Here is an 11,448-nt window from a genome sequence, read left to right on the forward strand (position 1 = left end):
CTAGCTGACTGACGGACAGATAAATACTTCCATAAACAGATAAACACTTCTAAGTGAACTGTAGTCATATATTTAAAGAGACAGTATCAGACCTACGTGTATAAACTAGAGATTAAATATATGAGAAACACAGCAAAAATGCAATAGTGAAAATATCTTTCTAAATTGTCAGTTCATTGAACAGCAAATGAAGATGAAGTCCAAGAATTATTAAAGTTTTATAAAGTAAATTTACTCTACAAAATGTGTGCTCTTCCAGGATTGTAAACAAATCTATTTTTGTAACTTCAAATCCTACTCTGCCTATCAATTAATTTGTAAATAATGCGGACAGTGATCTTGTGTGATGGTTCTTGAGAAGAAGTATATGAAGAGGCAACTGAGACAAAACTAAACACCAACAAGTGAACATTTGATTATGCCCTATCTTCTCAGTTTTCATTATGCTAAAGTCTCATTAGATATTTTTATTAAAATCAATGAACATATCCCTAATAATTTAACTTCAACGTAGCAACACTTTGACTGACTATTTTGAGTCCAACATTTGCTAGTTTCATGAAATTAGACAAGATTGAACCTTTCTGAGCTTCATATATTTCCATCTCAATAATGAGAATTATACAATTTTTTTAACAATTTTTTTTTAAGATATGTATAATATTTGGTATAGTGCTAGGCATTTAATAGGCATGAAATAAGTCTCATTTGAAAATATTATTTGTTAATTAATAAAGATAGTGACAATTTGCCCAGTAACAAAGTTTCATTTAGCATAATCTCTCTTGATAATGGGACTGTAATGGGGAGTTCTGGTTGTGACAGCTGAACTTGCAGGATGAGACAGTGTAACCTCTCGAGGAAAAGACAGGTCAGGCTGAAAGGGTGTCCTGCTCTCTGGGTTAGCATAGGCTGGGTGTTTGAAATGTGTAAGTTACTCTGGCCAGACTTGAAGGAGAAAGTGAAGACATCAAAACTGCCATGAGCTCACTTTAGGGGGAGGATAAAGGGAGTAAATAAACTTATGGAAGAGTTAATAGGAAATCAAAACTGTGAAATGAAGACATAATCCAGCCTATTATGTTAAAGGTCAAAAAAGAGAATTTTTTGCTGTTGTTATTTGTTTGTTTTAAGAATTTGGAAGTCTCATTCTTTCAAGTTATGGTGCGTACAAATTTCAGTCATACCTAAGACTAAAAAAAAATTTTCAGTGGTCACAATCACTCCAAATACTACTTCATTTTCTTCAGAGGTTAGAGATTCTTTGTAAGAACTATAAAAATGCATGACATATTTTAAAGGTTGATCCAAATAGTACAACTTGTGAATACCATATTAATAAAACACTAATGAATACTATTCATGGAGTAGGAGGTGACTCATAATGTCTAAAATTATGCTCTTTCTATACTCATTTCATTACTTCTACTCTTTCACTAGAAATGAGGCTAAAATTGAATCGAGGGTACAGACCTGCTGTGCTAGGCATTAAATTTGCCTTCTAAAACTATTCCAAAAATTCTCTTCTTAGAGTTCTTAATAATAATTACATTCTTAATAATTCTTAAGAAGCAATTTTAGATAAAACTTAGTTGAGAAAATTAATGTTTAGAGAAAAAAGTAACAGATCTAATATTAAATAATAAGTAAGAGGTAGAATTTGAAAGAAGAATGTTTAAAATTCAGAAAGACATCATGTTTCTGATTGAAGAAAACAATATTATAAGGTTATAAAACAATCCTAATATAGAAACTTTTAATAAAATTGCAATCAGAATTCTATGGTATCTTGTTTTAGCTTATCGAAACAATTAAAAATATATATGGTAATATAAGAGTTTAAGAATTGCCAAAAATTTTTAAGAAAGAATATTAGGGAAGAACTTCTCCTATCGGTTAATGAAACTTATAAAGCTGCAAACAACAATATGGCAGTGGCATAAGAATAGGTAAAAAAAAGAATGGTTCTTGCTATAGTTAAACTCCTAACTAAAACTACACACGAAAATAGATTCCTTAAGGACTACATACCTCTACCTATCTTTCTCTCTATATCTATTCTTAATCCTATTTCTATCCCTATCACTACTCCTATCCCACTCATTTCACTATTCCTCTATGTCTATCTCTCTCCACCTATCTAAACATCATCTCTCTCTCTTTCTCTCTCTCTGTCCATCCATCTATCGAATTATCATCTACCTATCTATCTACAAACCAACCTACCTACCTACCTACCTACCTATTATCTATTTAATCTAACATCTCATCTGAGATCACACAGAAGATATATTAGAAAAGACTAAAAGGTTTGGTTACAGAGAATATTTTAAATGTCTTCAGAGAAAATATGTCAACGACAAAATCAAAAGACAAATAATATAATTAAAAATGTTTTCAACACATATGCTAATGGGTTATGACTAATACACAAGAGCTTTTACTAATGAATGAGAAATAAACCAAGCAGTACAATGATAAAATGTATAAAGAAAATAAATAAGCAAATCAAAATCTGTATGGATCATTACCTGTGCAATGATATCTGTTATTAAGATACCATTAGAACCTCCATCAAAAATTAAGCAGTCGAAATTGTACCACCTTTATTCCTCACAATTTTCTTTTAGTTTCTTCTTCCCAGTTGATTAAAGCTACTAATATCAGCTAAAAATCAATTAAAAAAAATACACACTAAGGTGAGAGAAGACTAATACATTAAGGAACTGCATTTGCACAAGTAAAAGACACAAATATTATTGATCATTTTTATAGATTGAAGAGGCAGAAAGATTCTACTGATTGGTTATACAAGAGTCTGGAGAGGGTACCTTTAAAATTAGAATTAAAATTCAGGGATAACTATCTTCCAAAGAAGTTAACCTTCACCTTCAGAGATATAACATAAATACAAAATATACTCAAGTTAGTCTTTAAAAAGTATGCAAATATTATTAGAGAAGACCCAAACCCAGAGAGATGTGTGTTACTCATTGGTTTGACTTCAAACTGTGACCCAGAAGAAAAACTTTATCATAGTAATACCTGATATTGCAGCTGAAATAAAGTTGGAAGAACGGTAAATAATAAAGAACTATGCAGCCAGATGCAGAAGGTGGATTATTTAAGTACCTGGGCTAAAAGTTGGCAAATGCCAGAAATCAATGCAGATAAATGTAGAATACTGAATCTTCAGAAGAAAGTTGATGTTCGCAAAAGTAAGACAAGATAAAACCAAACCAAACCAAACAAAAACGAAAACAAAAAACTACTGTAGCATATTGCCAGAAGAACAGATTTGAGAGTTAAGAAAAAAATTCTCCAAAGTGAGCAATACATTGTATAGCTCTCCAATGATGAAAGATGTTTATCCCTCAGAAATACAATATAAATCACAGGGAAGAGGGAAGGTTTTCAAATGCTGTATCTGTAGAGTACACTGCTGGTATTGTTAGGAGATCTATGGATGAAAAGTACGAGTGTCAGACACACATCATAGACAATTTTAATGACACCAAAAATTAGATTTTAAATTTTCTCTACCATTTTTGTCAAAATATTATGAATTTTTCAGATACAGTAAACTACGAACTTTGAGTTTGAATATCTGTCAATAACTTTGTTGTTAAAAGAATTATCACTTTTACATGAAACCAATCTTCTAACCCAATACATCCCTCGCAAATGTTTATTGAATGATGTACAAACTTTTTCTCCTTTAGAAAATCATTATATTAAAAATAATTCAGTTAACAAATGCTGATTTCTTCGAACCTCCCTAACTCCTTCTTTTCTCCCTTCCCTCTTTTTCTCTTATTTTTTTCCAATAGCAGTTGATAAGGAAAAAAAATTTTTGCCCCAACTTTCTATTTCTGCTATCCTTTGCTATCTGTAGGCCTACAGTATTAATTAAATTCATTGGTATCTTTTCCATAATGAACACACAGCTAAACACTTTGGTGATTGCAAAATAACCTGTGATAATATTAATAACTATTGTGTGCTGGGCATTGTTAAGTGCTTTCTTTTTTATTTTTATCAAATTTTGTAATCTAAATCCTATAATTACTTCATTTGCAAAGAAAGAAACTGAGGTTCAGAGAGATTAAGATCATAAAGCTAGTAAGTGTTCAAGTTGAGTTTTCTGAAGGCAGAGGTGTCTGGATCTGGAATACTGTTCACACGTCACCGTATCATTCTATAGGTCCTGGAACCAATACTTTTAGCTCTTGCGGAGACACCATATTCATTAGTTTCCAAACAATTCAAGGCATTTAGAAATAACATTTTGCTCTGGAGTCTCATGAAAAGGGAAGAAGCGTGTTAAGTCCTGTGAGAGAGACAATATTTCATTTCTCTGCCTCATTCTTTTCATTTCCTTATACTTATTTATAAACTTGAACAAAAACATACATAATATTTAGTAAACAAGTTGGCTTTGTAAAGAATATGTGCAGCCTGCTGGCTTCAGTAGATTTTCCAGACTATAATATCATCATTTAAGCTTATTTACATTTTTCTATTTCATGGATAAATGTGACCAAATTAAAACTCGGCCTTCATCTTTATCTCCTGGTTGAGACTATGTCAAGTACGCTTTCAGGTTTTATTCACCAGAAAAGGCACATCCAACCTCGTTTCAGTAGTCATCTGAGCAGCTATCAAAGATACATCACCATCAGAAGGAGAGGTAAAAAATGAGTGTCAAATTACTAAAGACATGACATCATAATTAAAGGAGTCCTGGGTAGAATGCCAGAGAGGGTGTAGAAGGAGCCAAAATGATTGTGAAATTTCGTCTCTGTGGATGTCACTATCCTAGAAACTGGTCCCTTAATTAGAATCTTCTTTTATTTTGTCTAAACTCCTTGCAATCACACTGCCTTGAAACTGAATTGCTTAGAACAAAAAGATTTGTCTCAGAAAAAGCAAATCAGGGTTATAACAGTCCAGATACATAAATATGTATATAGACTATCATTTTCTTGTAACAAATGGTAAAAAGATATGTGGATGACAGTGAGAGAGTCATTGGAAGGCCTGCTTTATCACCTACCTCTGGCTATGTTTCCCAAACAGCATTCTCACCATTCCTAGACCCTGGGCCATCATTAGTCCTTGCACATGGAAGCAATGAAGGTGTCTCTTAAAGTAAATCATTTGAGGATTTTTATAATCTCAAATAAAATTTTCTAATATTTTTTTCTAAGTTTTCCAGGTTTAAGGTTTTAATCTTTTATTATTTATTGTGCAGCAGTTCTGAAGGGCATGGTGAGAAGGCCTGGTTAAATAGTTAGATGGCAAAATCTGAGCTGTAGAACGCTCTGTTAAAAACTAATGCATTCTTTCTTTTTCTTATTATCACTGTTCTCTCCTCTGGTGCTTTAAAATTAATAGCATGTGGGTTTATAAACCTTTGTCTGTTGATCAGCAAAATTTCTGATAAATAAATTTTAGGAATTGCAGGGAAAAGAAGTCTGCATATAAATTTTCTCTTTAACCACTAGAAAGAACATAAGCATCCATTTCAACTGAACATATTTTCCAGTGTTTTCTTTTTTATGATATCAAGATAAAGAAAATTACATATCAACAAAACAAAACAAAGTCTATTTCAAACTGCAGCTTTGAAAATTAAGAAAAGATGTTAATAGGTAAATGCTATGGAATAAAGGTAAACATTTTACTTTATTCCTAACGAGGATTTGATAAAACAACAAATCACTGCAAACAATTTTTTGTAGCATTAAATGAGAATAAATTCAATAAGGGGAAAGGTACATTCTCTGACTTCTTTCTGAAAGTCTTAAGTCTCTGTATTAATTTCTGGTATTAAGTAGAATTGATTTGTGTCTTCCTGTTAAGTCTTAGATATGGACTTGTTTAGAAAGTTATGAAACCTGAAAGGGTCTGATCCTTACCTAATGAGGCAAAAATAGAAAGAAACACACTGAGAATAAGTATAAAATGTGAATTCAGAATGTGAAGTCATAATGATATTGATTATTAAATTATTATTCTTGTATATTTATGCATTTATAAGTCCAACATACATAGGAATGAAGGCAGGAAGGCAAGAAGAAGGAAAGCAGGCAAGAATGAGGGAAGGCAGGTAGCAAGGAAAAGATGAAAGGTGGAAAAATGAAGGAGGGAAAAAAGAAGGAAGACAAATGATTATTGGTGAATGTGTGAGGAGAACCGAATCAAATATAAAAGGGCTTTCATTCCTATGCTGCTTCTTTAACACGATTCTAGCTGTATTTTTCTCAGCATTTACAACAAAATGTTAAATTTATTCTTTCAAGATAAGTATCTTTCCTTTTCTTAAACTATGATTTTAAAAAGACTTTATTATAATTTTGGATTACGTATGCCATTTGGACTTTCAATTTATTTGTGGCAGCAAGCACTGATGAGTGTACTGCTTGTCCTGTAATTGCTATCTTCCAAATAGCATTTTGTTCCATTATGATTTCCTAGAACATTTTATTCTCGAAAGGAGGTGGCACAGACTGATTCTTCATTTTAAGGACATTCTTTTAACTTCCCCAGGTTTTAAAATATTTAAAATTATCTTTTGAATAATAAAAAGAGGGGGGGGAGAATGATCAGAATAGAGACACATTTTAAAATTTGTATTAAATATTTCTACTTTTATTTTGGAAATGAAAATATTATGGAATGTAGCTGGACACAGACAACGCATGATATGCATTAATAATATAAATATGTATACTTGAAACTATAAAATTTCGTTAACCAATGTCACCCCCAATAAATTTAATTAAAAATAAATTTAAAAATGATTCAGCACAATTTAATGTAAAAAATAATATAAATATGTAGACGAAAATAAATTCAGTTGTAGAAACATAAGGAAATTGCGAGTTGACACAGACAATGCATGATATGCATTAATAATTTAAATATGTATACATGAAACTATAAAATTTTGTTAACCAATGTCACCCCCAATAAATTTAATTAAAAATAAATTTAAAAATGATTCAGCACAATTTAATGTAAAAAATAATATAAATATGTAGACGAAAATAAATTCAGTTGTAGAAACATAAGGAAATTGCGAGTGCTTTTTATCATATTTTTTACCTTTCTTTATGCAGATTTCATCAGCAGCAGTGGTAATGCTGATTGTTAAATGAAGACTATCAGTTCAAGTGTTGCTGTTTTTTTTAAAATAAGAATAATGACTTTAAATGTTTTCTAAATGTTATGTTGTTGCTTGCAAGCCATCTTTGTGATTTTTGAAAAATATGCAATGGGTGATTGGGAGAATATACATTTTTAAAGTATTTAAGTCATTTAAATTCTCATTAACATTGTATCAAGGCCCATGTGAAAATATAAGAATCTACTATAGAAATAAATGTTTGCAATGTATATGTACTTGTAAAATATGATCTGAGATGACATACAGAGTTCCAGATGGTTATAAATAAGGTTAGAGAGGTCAAAAAACATATTCTTCAACAAAATGTGGTTGATAAAAAAAATTATAACAGGAACATATGACAAGGCACTATGATTTAGATTTAAATATAGCTCTGGGCTTCCAGATTGCCGAGTCAAATAAGGGTACATTTCTCATTATATGACAAAAGAAAACATACCAAATCTTCTGACAAGAAGAGATAGGTATCACTATGCAAATAATATGGTAAATAATTCTGCTAAAAGAAGCCAATTCTCAAGACACAGGTTAGAGATGGGCTCTATCTCTATACAAGTATATAGAGAGAAATTTCCTAGATGTTTTTGGAAGGAGGAGGGAATATTATAGCTTCCAATGACCATTAATTTTTCCCATCCATTTACGAGTTTATTATATAACAATTGTACACAGCAGGGGGAGTGGTACTTTTTTTGCACTTGTAGTTCCCTGCCTGAAATGCTCTCCTTCTCTGCTACATTTAAATAATTCCTACTCTTCTTGAAGCCTCATTACAAACTTCATCACTAAATGGAAGATTTCTCTAAATATCTAAGTTTTCTCATAGTACCCCAGTATGGTACTTTTCACTGTGTGCTGTTGTATGTAGTTGATTTACTTCTCCCCACTAGACTATAAACTTCCTGAAAGCATACAATATCTTAATATCTTAAAATTTTATTCCTAGAACCCAATGTGTCTTTGACACCTAGTAGATGCTCAATAAGTCTTGGTAGATGAATGGATGAATGGATGAATGAGTGAATTTAAGGTTGTACTGAGGAGTCTCGTCATCAATGAACGGGTTTGGAGTGAGAAAGTTGAATGAAAAGAAGTGAAAAAGAGAAAAAGACAGCGTTATATATGGAGAGCTCAGATTCTACCTGCTTCCTGGAGGAGCTTCCCAATCATTCAAAGTCAGCATGGATATTAATTGTTATGAGTGGAATTTGGTGAGGGATGAAATAAGGTTTTGTTTAATTAATCACATTTCCAAAGCTCAAACTGTTGTGTACTTGAGGACTGAAGAAGAGAAGCAGAGAAAATCTTAATAGAATTTTATTCTATAAAATGGATTTTCAGGCATTCATTTTTAATATTGTCTTTATCATAGTTGCCTTTAAGAAAAGCAATTTATATTTAGCAAGAACTGCTATTAATTAGTATTCATGGGCATAGCCTTTCTTTCTGTTTGTTCTGATGTTCCAAAATTGCAAGGAAAAATGCCTGCCATTTAATTATATTAAATCAGATATGTGAACAACAGAATTCTGGCGTCGAGGACTGTATTAGCAAACTGTGCCAATTAGAAACACACAGCAAGTACCATGCACTTTCCATTTGCATTAGGGGCTTTTAAATCATATAGTGGCAGAGTAACAAATACAGCTAGCATGGTATGGCTGTCACATTTTCTACACATTCATTTTTAGCTACTTTGCCTTTTAAAGAAAACATACAGTATGCTGTAGGCCTACACATAAAATGCTTCCCAAAATATAAGAGATAATTATATGCTTAAGGATTAATATGTAAACACTCTTCTTCAGATATTTATGAACACTTATTTTCCCACATGGGAAGCTAGCCAAGAGGGAAAGACATACTGCACTTTGGGAAGTCATCCATTTTTAATAAATGAGGCAGTGCCCTATCAAATACTACAAAAATAAAGTTATCAGATTTCTTGTGATCAAAATGAACAACCAAAATTAAAATGAAATTCTAAAATGACAATATCCATCACATAGTGCCCCATTAAAAAGCGATCCTTTGAAGAAACAAAATCTGCTTTAAGAATAAATGTTGTCAGTCATCAAGAAACATTCAATTTTAATTGATTTTGAAGACATATATATCTTCCTTCCTAAATATATATTTAAAATGATAATATGGATTAAAATCTACCACCTAGTTAGCTGTTTATTAGTTTCGTTTGTTCTTTAAGTCTTTTTATTATTTTTAGACTTAATTCAACTTTTTTATGATTCCATGTTATCACCTCTGCTGACTTATTATTTATATATTAATAAAAATTAGTGGTTTTCCTGGGAAATCTAATATATACATGTGTTTATACATTTGTGTGCATGTATATGTGTGTGTATATGTATATATATCTAAGTTTATGTGCAAATAATATTACACCACCTCATATGTAGTAAGGACTTTATAACAGTGTGTTCCTGATTTCTACCCCTTATCCTTTGTTGTTCCAAGTCATATATTTTTAACTTATAAATATGCCATAAAAACAGAATACACTGATATTACCTTTAGCTTTAGTCAGTTATCTTTAGAGTAGGTAAAATGAAAAAAAAAAAAAAAACACAAATTTAATTTACCTTAATTTATTCCTTTCCAAAGGCTCTTCATATCTAGTGTAAATCTAAATTTCTGATATTCTTTCTGCCTGAAGAACTTTCTTGAACACTTTTTTTTTCAAGATAGCCTGCTAGCAATAAATTTATTTTTTGTTTGTTTGAGAAAAAAAAAATATTTCTCCTTAACTTTTGGATGATATTTTATTGGGTATAGAATTCTAAATTGACAGTCTTCCTTTTTCTTCCAGTACTTGAAAGATATCTCTGTATTGTATGCTTTTTGCATGGTTTCTGATGAAAAGTCTTCTGTAATTCTTATCATTGTGTGTAGGTAACGTCTTTTCCAAGATTACAAGATTTTCTCTTTGTCTTTAATTTTTAGCAATTCGACTATGATATGCATAAGTATCTCTTCCCCCTCTCCACTCCATGCTTTTCTGAGCTTCTTAATTGTGTGCTTTGGTGACTTTTCATTAATTTTGAAAAATTCTCAGCCATTTTTGTTTCAAGTAAGACTTTGGCCCCATTTACTCTCTTCTCCATCTAGATTCTAATTATTCATATGATGGACTGTTTAATATTATTCCTTAATTCATGGATGCTCTATCTTTTTTCACTTATTTTTTCTTTGTGTTTCAGACTGGGTAATATTTATTGACTTATCTGTGAGCTCACTGATCCTTTCCATGGTTATGTAAAATATACTGAAGAGAGCCTTCATCTCTGTTCTTATGTTTTATATTTCTAGCATTTTCATTTAATTTTTATAGTTTCTAAAAAATATCTATCTGATCTTACATGTGCTCTACATTTTCATTAAGAGCCTTTAACATAATAATTTTAGCTATTTTAAATTCTTTCTCTGATATTTCCAATATCCATGTCATATCTGAGTGGTTCTGATGATTGTTTTGTTTTTTAAATATTTTGTTCTTTTTTTTATTTATTTATATGCTTTGTAATTTTTTGTTGGACACATTTTATAGAACAGTAGATACTGAGTTAAATAATTTTCTATAATTGGATATGTTATGCTTATCCTGATGCTAGGCTTTTAGTGTAGAGGACTGTATTAATATACTCAGAAGTTGAGCTAGGTTTGCAGTTTGTAACACAGGCTTCAAATTTCTCTAGTAATAGGGTATGAACTAGTTTTCCAGAGCTTTTTATTAATTAATATTTTCTCCCTATAGAGAATACAGCTCTCTAGCTGCAGTTCATTGTTATAATTACCAGATGCTGTTTCCATGGTGGTGGGAGGTGGGGGCAGGGTAAATATTCTCTAATGTTCTGATTAAGCCTCATTCTTAGGCAGAATTGAACCTGGGTCTCACAGTAGTGTGACCCTCTCAAGTACTCCTGCCCTTGCTTCAAGCTATAGTGCTTTGCTTTATACATAGTCCTTCTCCTTCTTCAAAAGTAGAACTTCATTATTTCCCTGTTTATTTTCTCTAGATTTAATTGGTTTCCAACAGTGCCCTTAATCAAAAGTTTTGCTACTCTTTTCCCTGTAGACTATCTCCCTGTAAGGGAATTAAGGAAAATGAATTTGAGTGGGGTTTTGACAGTGGCTGCTGTTCCCTCCTCCTGACAAGTGTCATGATGGAAGTTTTCTCAAGATTCCAAACAATCTTCTCCGTGAGTATCTGATGTGGTTCATGAAGGAATAATTTG

The sequence above is a fragment of the Pteropus alecto genome, unplaced genomic scaffold (genome assembly GCF_000325575.1).
Source record: "Pteropus alecto unplaced genomic scaffold, ASM32557v1 scaffold161, whole genome shotgun sequence".
Taxonomy (NCBI): Eukaryota; Metazoa; Chordata; class Mammalia; order Chiroptera; family Pteropodidae; genus Pteropus; species Pteropus alecto.